The sequence below is a fragment of the Salmo trutta genome, chromosome 21 (assembly GCF_901001165.1).
Source record: "Salmo trutta chromosome 21, fSalTru1.1, whole genome shotgun sequence".
Lineage (NCBI taxonomy): Eukaryota > Metazoa > Chordata > Actinopteri > Salmoniformes > Salmonidae > Salmo > Salmo trutta.
In genome coordinates, this window is record NC_042977.1 from 40,092,333 (window position 1) to 40,101,637 (window position 9,305).

Genomic DNA, 9,305 nt, shown 5'->3' on the forward strand with positions numbered 1-9,305 from the left:
TGCCCAAAAAACTCTGTTTATAACTATTAATGTATTGCCCGTTCCTGTAGACTGTTGATCCTGTCCCGAACTTGACCCTAGAATTTCACTCCCATATATATATATATATATATATTAAAAAACCCGCTGGACCCACAGGTCCTGTTCCTGTGGCAACCTCTAGAGTGCCCCAAAGTGGGCTAGGGTCTCGTGGCATACACGCTGGGCTCTGGCCTTATCCAAGACTCGGGTCAGTAAAAATACATTTAAAAAACTTTGCGACCAGATTAAGACATAAAAAGACGTCATACTGAACAGTCTTTTCAAACAGGTTTGGCCTGGTTGGGATTTCATGGGGCCTGCTGGACTGAATGGTCTGCTTATTCTTTAACATTATTTGATGTTGTGTGTGACTGCTGTCCCCTGTCTATCATCCTTGTCTGTGTTTGACCAAAAGTGTCTCTCCTTCAACGCCATGGAGTGCACAGGTATTACAGTTGCTGTCCTTTCAGCACCAATAGGCTGTCACCTTTGATGTGACACTGTTGTTGGCACTATTGGTGATAGGGGTGTTAGGTTGTGTAAACAGTGTGTTTTTTGTTTTACTGGTCGCATTATTTTAACCTGTATGTCACATGTTGTGTCCATGCCGATTCTGTCTCTGTGTGAAGCAGCCGAAAGCGCGGCAAGGCGTGTTTGATTCATGTAATCAAAAAGCATTGCTCCTCCTTCGCTAGAACTAGAAAAGTCTGACAACAGAAGATATAATGGTTTGTAGTGACTAAAATGCATCAGAAAGGCATTGGGATCATCTGGTAGGCTGAATATGGTACATGTAGAAAAAAATATCTGCATTGCTTTCAAATGCGATTTTGTAACTGTCCTTTCTTGTGTCCTACATCCTCATGAGCATCGTGGAGGGAAACACGTAAGTGTGACTCAAATCCTAGTTATTTGGCATATATTGTTGCTTGCTATCTACTCTGTTGACAGTTTGATAAGAACATGTGGTAGCTAATTAGCTTGTTAATTGTTTACAAACAAATTAGTAAATGTGCTAGAAAGTTAAACAGCTACCTAGCTAGCTATTTGATTGCCTTGGCTAGCCAAAAAAGACTCGTTTTGAAAGTTGGATCATCTTTTCCTTTGAGGCTTTAAAAAAGTGTTCTTACACCATGATTTTGAAAATTCAAAGCATCTGAAAAACGTCCATGGCAGGCATTGTCACCTTAGCTTGCTATATAACTACTGTGTGATAGGAAGCACGAGCACCACCAATCAGCCTACACCACTCTGCCCACACCCGTCATTACTATGACAACTAGCGTAGCCATGTCAGCAAATGACTGCTGTCTGAACACACACAAATCCGATTTGGTCACATGTAACTTTCTGTTTGTACAATCAGTATTGCAAAATGGATTTCAAAAACAAAACTGATTTGAGCACTAAGGCCTGCAGTGTGAACAAGGCTTTATGGTGCTTTCAAGACAACTGGGAACTCTGAAAAATATGGAAGATTTGAAGCTAGAGGGATAACTGGGAGAAGGGGGAAGCTGCACCCCAATATGGCGGCCGGGGTGAGGGCAGGTGGGTGTGTCAAAAGGAAAGTAGTAGGCGTGTGGAAAGGAGTGGGCATGTCAAAAGCGCTCAGCTATGGTTAGATGGTTTTGATTGACTGTGATGCAACTACTGTACATTGAGCTACCGTACTGTGAGATGATGAGTCTGAATTGAAATTTCATTGTTAGTTTTACACAAATAAGTATACATTTTCAGTTATAAAACTGATGATTGTTTATTTTTTATTAAAAGTATTGATGATGGGTGTACTGTTGCTTTGTGCGTTGTAGTTGTATTTGTGTGCTTACTGTGACTGTCGCCCTGATATTGGCTACTACTGAAGGTAACTACTGTAGGCACTGGTCCGGCTTATCGACTCGTCTTGCAGCCCAATCAGCCACGCAAAATGGTGAGTGGCAACAAATCTGCCCAATTAGCTGATACGCTTTCCATACAGCCACTCCTTTCGACACAGCCACTCGCCACAGCCACTTGGGGTGCAGCTACCCATACTGGGCTCAAAGTTCTCCATCAGGTGTCGTTTATTTAGTTTTTTACGAAGAAAATAGGTTTTGAATGGAGGTCAATTAGAATGTCAAATTTGGTTAACAAAAAATTATTTGATCGATAGAAGTTTTGCAATGCTTAGGTTGTTACGAGTGTACTGATACAGTATAAGTAGGACATGTGACGTCCAGGCAACTTTGAGAAAAAAATACTATATGTGTTGACATGCGTATCTATCCTCTCATTGGCTAGAATTGTCCCACCTGATCTTGCCTCTTCCCGACTGCGTTCCATTTTTGAAGACATTTATTTTGATTGTTATAGCGGCCACTACAGTATCAGGTCAATATAATGGATAATCTGTGTGTCCGTGATCTTCAGGTCGGAAAGTCGGAGCTCGAGAAAGATGCCAGAGTTACCGATTTGGAATTCCGAGTTGGATGACCGTTCAAAATTATTTTTCCCAGTCCAAGCTCTTTTTCCCCGCTCAGAGTTTCCAGTTGTCTTGAACGCACTACAGTCGTTCAAACACAGCTTCATCACCGTACTGGAATAAAAAATATGTAACTTTCTCTTTGGAAGAACGAGAATAGAGTGCTGTCTGAAATGCATGACGGCGTTGACGCTCGCAGCAGTCTGTTTTCTCTCATTCACTACTGTGCATTCTACTTCCAGCGTGTACACGCGTGTTCACGTGCATAAAAAAATACGCTTTGCGTTTGAAAACAAACAGGTTTCTGGTCTAGAAGCACAGCTTAGACTGCTCCTACAGTTTTCCTCGGTGCTGCAGTTTAACTGACGCCAGGCCCAGAAATACAATTTCCATTAACAGTCAAAGACAAGTCAGCAGAGGCATCATGTCCCTTCAAATTTGTCCTGTATAAAAATAATAAGAATTATTAAAATGGTTTGTTTGTTTGTTTTTTCTCTGTAATATTACTAACCTCTTAGCAATTCTATGAAATTGGCATTAGCTAGCACAGATCATGGGACCAGCACAGATCCTAATCTCCCAACCTCATAGCCAGCTACCAAAAAGCCATTTCAGGCTATCAATCAAGTTAGAGTAGCTAGCTTGTCTATCTTAGCTGGCATGCCTGCTGGCAAGGTTGGTAGACTTTAGAAAAGCAGGCAATAACTAACTCTACTGAATAATAATAAGACTCATATTCCTTTCATATTTTACCCATATTTTAGCAGAGATGCAGGAGAATAATATTTAGTATCCTCCACCAGTCAGGAGAGGATACAAATGAAAGAAATTAACTCATATATACATTTTTCAACCATTTTCCATCCTAAAAATTTGGAATAAGCAAAGGCTTTGATTTGTGGTCAAACAGATTGAAAAGGGGTCTTGGACATCATCTACCAGAAAAGGTCTTAAAATGTATTAGAAATATATCAACACACAATAATGTTGAAGTGAAGACCCCTGCCAACTATACTGAATAAAAATATAAACGCGACATGCAATGATTATTGATTTTAATGACTTACAGTTCATATGAGGAAATCATTCAATTGAAATAAATTCATTAGGCCCTAATCAATGGATTTCAAATTACTGGGAATCTGTTGGTCACAGATACCTTAAAAAAAAAAATGGTCCTCGGGATCTCATCACGGTATTTTTGTGCATTCAAATCTCCATCAATAAAATTCAATTGTGTTCATTGTCCGTCGCTTATGACTGCCCATACTATAACCCCACGCCACCACGGGGCACTCTGTTCACAACGTTGACATCAGCAAACCGCTTGCCCACACAATATCATACACGTGGTCTGTGGTTGTGAAGCCGGTTGGACAAACTGACAAATTCTTTAAAATGGTAGAGAAATTAAAATTCAATTCTTTGGCAACAGCTCTGGTGAACATTCCTGCAGTCAGCATGCCAATGGCACGCTCCCTCAAAACTTGAGACATTTGTGTCATTGTGTTTTGTGACAGAACTGCACAATTTTACAGTGGCCCTTTATTGTCCCCAGCACAAGGTGCACCTGTGTAATGATCATGCTGTTTAATCAGTTCTGCCCCTGAACAAGGCAGTTAACCCACTGTTCCCCGTCATTGAAAATAAAAATGTGCTTTTTGTGCATATGAAACATTTCTGGGATCTTTTTTTTCAGCTCATGAAACATGGGGTGCGACACTGTGGCCCTGTCCAATGATTCCCCAGACAAGGCCAACCAGGCAGGATATAACACCGCCTACTTTTCCAAAGTGCAGCCCCAACACCACTAGAGGGATATCAACAGACCACCAACTTACTACCCTGAGACAAGACTGAGTATAGCCCATGAAGATCTCCTCCACCACACGAGCCCGAGGGGGCGCAATACCGGACAGGAAGATCCCGCCAGTGACTCAACCCACTCAAGTCGAGTATAGCGCAAAAAAGCTTGGCATGACGTGACACACCCCTCCTAGGGACGGCACGGAAGAGCACTAGTAAGCCAGTGACTCAGCCCCGTATAGGGTCAGAGAATCCCAGTGGAGAGAGGGGAGCTGGCCAGGCAGAGACAGCTTCGCACCCCTGGCGCAGACTATACTCAATCATAGGACCTCCTGAAGAGGTGAATCTTCAGTAAAGACTTAAAAGGTTGAGACCGAGTCTGCGTCTCTCACATGGGTAGGCAGACCATTCCATAAAAATAGAGCTCTATAGGAGAAAGCCCTGCCTCCAGCTGTTTGCTTAGAAATTCTAGGGACAATAAGGAGGCCTGCATCTTGTGACCGTAGCGTACGTGTTGGTATGTACGGCAGGACCAAATCGGAAAGATAGGTAGGAGCAAGTCCATGTAATGCTTTGTAGGTTAGCAGTAACACCTTGAAATCATTCCTAGCTATAACAGGAAGCCAGTGTAGAGAGGCTAGCACTGCAGTAATATGATCACATTTTTTGGTTATATACTGTTGTCCTTAGATGCTGAGAAGGTGTTCGACAGAGTTAAATGAAATTTCCTAGTCCCTGTTTTACAGAAATGGGTGCTAATTTCAGAAAATGAGTCAAAGTGATTTATACTAGTCCCAGAGCTATGGTCTCTAGTAATGGTTTAAGGCACTTGTCAAACGCATTCCATGGAGGGCCAAGTGTCTGCAGGTTTTCGCTACTCCCTTGTACTTCATGGATGAATTAAGGTCACTGATTAGTAAAGAACTCCCCTCACATGGTTGTCTAGGGCTTAATTGAAAGGAAGGAAAAAAACCTGCAGACACCAGGCCCTCCATAGACAGAGTTTGACTCCCCTGGTTTAAGATCTCAAGAATTCGGCCTGAGTACAGGGACCCGGCAAGCCTGCCCTCTGTCTCCCCTTCTCTTTTTGATGGTCGTAGAACCGCTAGCAGAATCCATACTTTCTAACGAGATTATCATTAGTCCCACTATTGCAGAACAGGAACATAAGCTATGCAGAGGATATTTCATTGTATGTTGTAAACCCAGTGAAATCCATTCCACATATCGTTGATACCATATCCCAATTTGGTCAATTCTCTGTATACAAAGCAAATCAAATGCTTGTTTGCTAGATAGCCCGCTAACAGAGGAGTTGATCTGTCTGTCCTTTCTCTTGGAAACCAAATGGATTCAAATATCTGGGAAGAACTGTTAACCCAACGCTAAACAATATCTGGGAAGAACTGTTATCCCAACACTAAAAAACATCTGGGAAGAACTGTTATCCCAACACTAAAAAACATCTGGGAAGAACTGTTATCCCAACGCTAAACAATATCTGGGAAGAACTGTTATCCCAACTCTAAAAAATATCTGGGAAGAACTGTTATCCCAACTCTAAAAAAATATCTGTTTAACGAAAATTACACTCCCATCGTTAGCAAAATTAAAGAACACCTGATTTGTTGGTCCACTCTCCCAGAAACTATTTGTTATGTTGCCCTGTTATTTACCTTTTATTTTTTGTTGATTCGTTGAAAAAAATAAGAATCAACAAAAGGTTTATATGGCGTAACAAAAAAAAACTGAATTAAGTACTCTTGTAACAATGTGCGCTGAGAGTCAGGAAGCAAGTTCAGAGAGTGAGTGTTTTAATGAAAAAACACAACATAATACAAAATAAGACACATGGACAACGCACAGACATGATACAGAAACAATAACGCCTGGGGAAGGAAGCAAAGGGAGTGACATATATTGGGAAGGTAATCAGGGAAGTGATGGAGTCCAGGTGAGTGATGACGTGCAGATGCGCGTAACGATGGTGACAGGTGTGCGCCATCATGAGCAGCCTGGTGACCTAAAGGCCGGAGAGGGAGCACACTTGACAACTTGACTCTGGTCAAACCTAGATCTATGGGTGGTCTGGGTCTGCCCAATTTCACTTGGTCAGCCCAAACTCGCAATTTGTTGTCCTAGACTTTGGACAGACCGGAATCCCTATAGGTTTCGAATGAAGCACAATTCAAGTCATCCTTTACCTCTGAAGAATCCTTTGTTTGTGAATCACTTTCAACACATTTGTGATGACAGTAAGACCTTCAATACAGTATGTACAACAAATGAATGGCATAGGCAGACTGTAGAAAGCAGTTGGGTATTTCAAACAGGCATTCTTTACTTCCTCCTATCGCTTGTAACCCTGACTTGCCCAATGTGTTCTCAAAGGTCAACTTCTATAAATGGCGCTCGCTGGGTCTTATGAGGTTCGTTGACTTGTTCCATAGTGGATTGAATGCAATTAAGTAATTTATCAAAATCCGGACTGAATACAACATCCCTGGTACAGATTTGCTTAGGTATCTTAAAATAAAAAAATGTATCTTTATGTTTATTGAAGCAGGAAAGCTGAGATTTCAGTTGTAAGAAGTTGAAAAATGTATTAATCACATCTATATTTATCAAAGGAATAATTGCTAACATCTATCCTGAACAAGAATATAAACGCAACATGTAAAGCACAAAAAGCATACTTACATCCCTGTTAGTGAGCATTTCTCCTTTGCCAAGTTAGTCCATCCACCTGACAGGTGTGGCATATCAAGAAGCTGATTAATCAGCATGATCATTACACAGGTGCACCTTGTGCTGGGCCTGGCTCCCAAGTAGGTGGGCATGGCTCCCAACTGTGCTCCCAGGCCCACCCATGGCTGCGCCCCTGTCCAGTCATGTGAAATCCATAGATTAGGGCCTAATTTATTTATTTTAATTGACTGATTTCCTTATATGAACTGTAACTCAGTAAAATCATTGAAATTGTTGCATGTTGCGTTTATATCTTTGTCCAGTATAATAATTGCACGATCCGCCTTTATCCCTTTCAAAGGATGTGGGAAAACGATTTAGGTATAGAATTTGATAAGGAGGTATGGCTGAAGATCTGGTACTACCTACTTACTAGTCCAAATATTAAGAAGACGAACTACAAATTCATATCTTACCCCTGTTAAATTAAACTGTATGTTCCCGGACACTTCACCAAACTTTTTTGCACCTATTCTGGCACTGCAATAAGCTAATGAAATGCATAATTATGGATATGAATATCATTCTCTTCATGGTGATGTATCCTGAATAGGTCCACAAAGGTAGAAATATGCACTATCCTTCTTTTGCATATTTGGGTATTATTCTAAACACTGGCTATTATTCTAATGAGCTCTGCCCCCCAAACAAGACCAAATTTGATTGGTCCGGACCAGATCAAATCTGAACCAATCATAGACACCGATGTTTCACAAGTTTGGACAGCACAGTAATGAACAGTACAGTACAAACTTGTGAGACAGAAATTTTGAAAAACAGGGTCGCATAAAAAACAGAGGGAGATTTTACCCAAATTGGTCTACATGGACAAGTTCTGGCCTGGTTTAGGTCTTATCTGTCGGAAAGATATCAGTTTGTCTCTGTGAATGGTTTGTCCTCTGACAAATCAACTGTAAATTTCGGTGTTCCTCAAGGTTCCGTTTTAGGACCACTATTGTTTTCACTATATATTTTACCTCTTGGGGATGTCATTCGAAAACGTAATGTTAAATTTCACTGCTATGCGGATGACACACAGCTGTACATTTCAATGAAACATGGTGAAGCCCCAAAATTGCCCTCGCTAGAAGCCTGTGTCTCAGACATAAGGAAGTGGATGGCTGCAAACTTTCTACTCTTAAACTTGGACAAAACAGAGATGCTTGTTCTAGGTCCCAAGAAACAAAGAAATCTTCTGTTGAATCTGACAATTAATCTGGATGGTTGTACAAATAAAACTGAGAAGGACCTGGCGTTACTCTGGACCCTGATCTCTCTTTTGAAGAACATATCAAGACTGTTTCAAGGACAGGTTTTTTCCATCTACGTAACATTGCAAAAATCAGAAACTTTCTGTCCAAAAATGACACAGAAAAATTAATCCATGCCTTTGTTACTTCTAGGTTGGACTACTGCAATGCTCTACTTTCCGGCTACCCGGATAAAGCACTAAATAAACTTCAGTTAGTGCTAAATACGGCTGCTAGAATCCTGACTAGAACCAAAAAATGTGATCATATTACTCCAGTGCTAGCCTCCCTACACTTGCTTCCTGTTAAGGCAAGGGCTGATTTCAAGGTTTTACTGCTAACCTACAAAGCATTACATGGGCTTGCTCCTACCTATCTTTCCGATTTGGTCCTGCCGTACATACCTACACGTACGCTACGGTCACAAGACGCGGGCCTCCTAATTGTTCCTAGAATTTCTAAGCAAACAGCTGGAGGCAGGGCTTTCTCCTATAGAGCTCCATTTTTATGGAATAGTCTGCCTACCCATGTGAGAGACGCAGACTCAGTCTCAACCTTTAAGTTTTTACTGAAGACACATCTCTTCAGTAGGTCCTATGATTAAGTGTAGTCTGGCCCAGGGGTGTGAAGGTGAACGGAAAGGCTGGAGCCACGAACCGCCCTTGCTGTCTCTGCCTTGCCGGTTTCCCCTCTTTCCACTGGGATTCTCTGCCTCTACCCCTATTACAGGGGCTGAGTCACTGGCTTACTGGTGTTCTTCCATGCCGTCCCTGGGAGGGGTGCGTCACTTGAGTGGGTTGAGTCACTGACGTGGTCTTCCTGTCTGGGTTGGCGCCCACCCTTGGGCTGTGCCGTGGCGGAGATCTTTGTGGGCTATACTCAGCCTTGTCCCGGGATGGTATGTTGGTGGTTGGAGATATCCCTCCAGTGGTGTGGAGGCTGTGCTTTGGCAAAGTGGGTGGGGTTATATCCTACCTGTTTGGCCCTGTCCGGAGGTTTCATCGGATGGGGCCACAGTG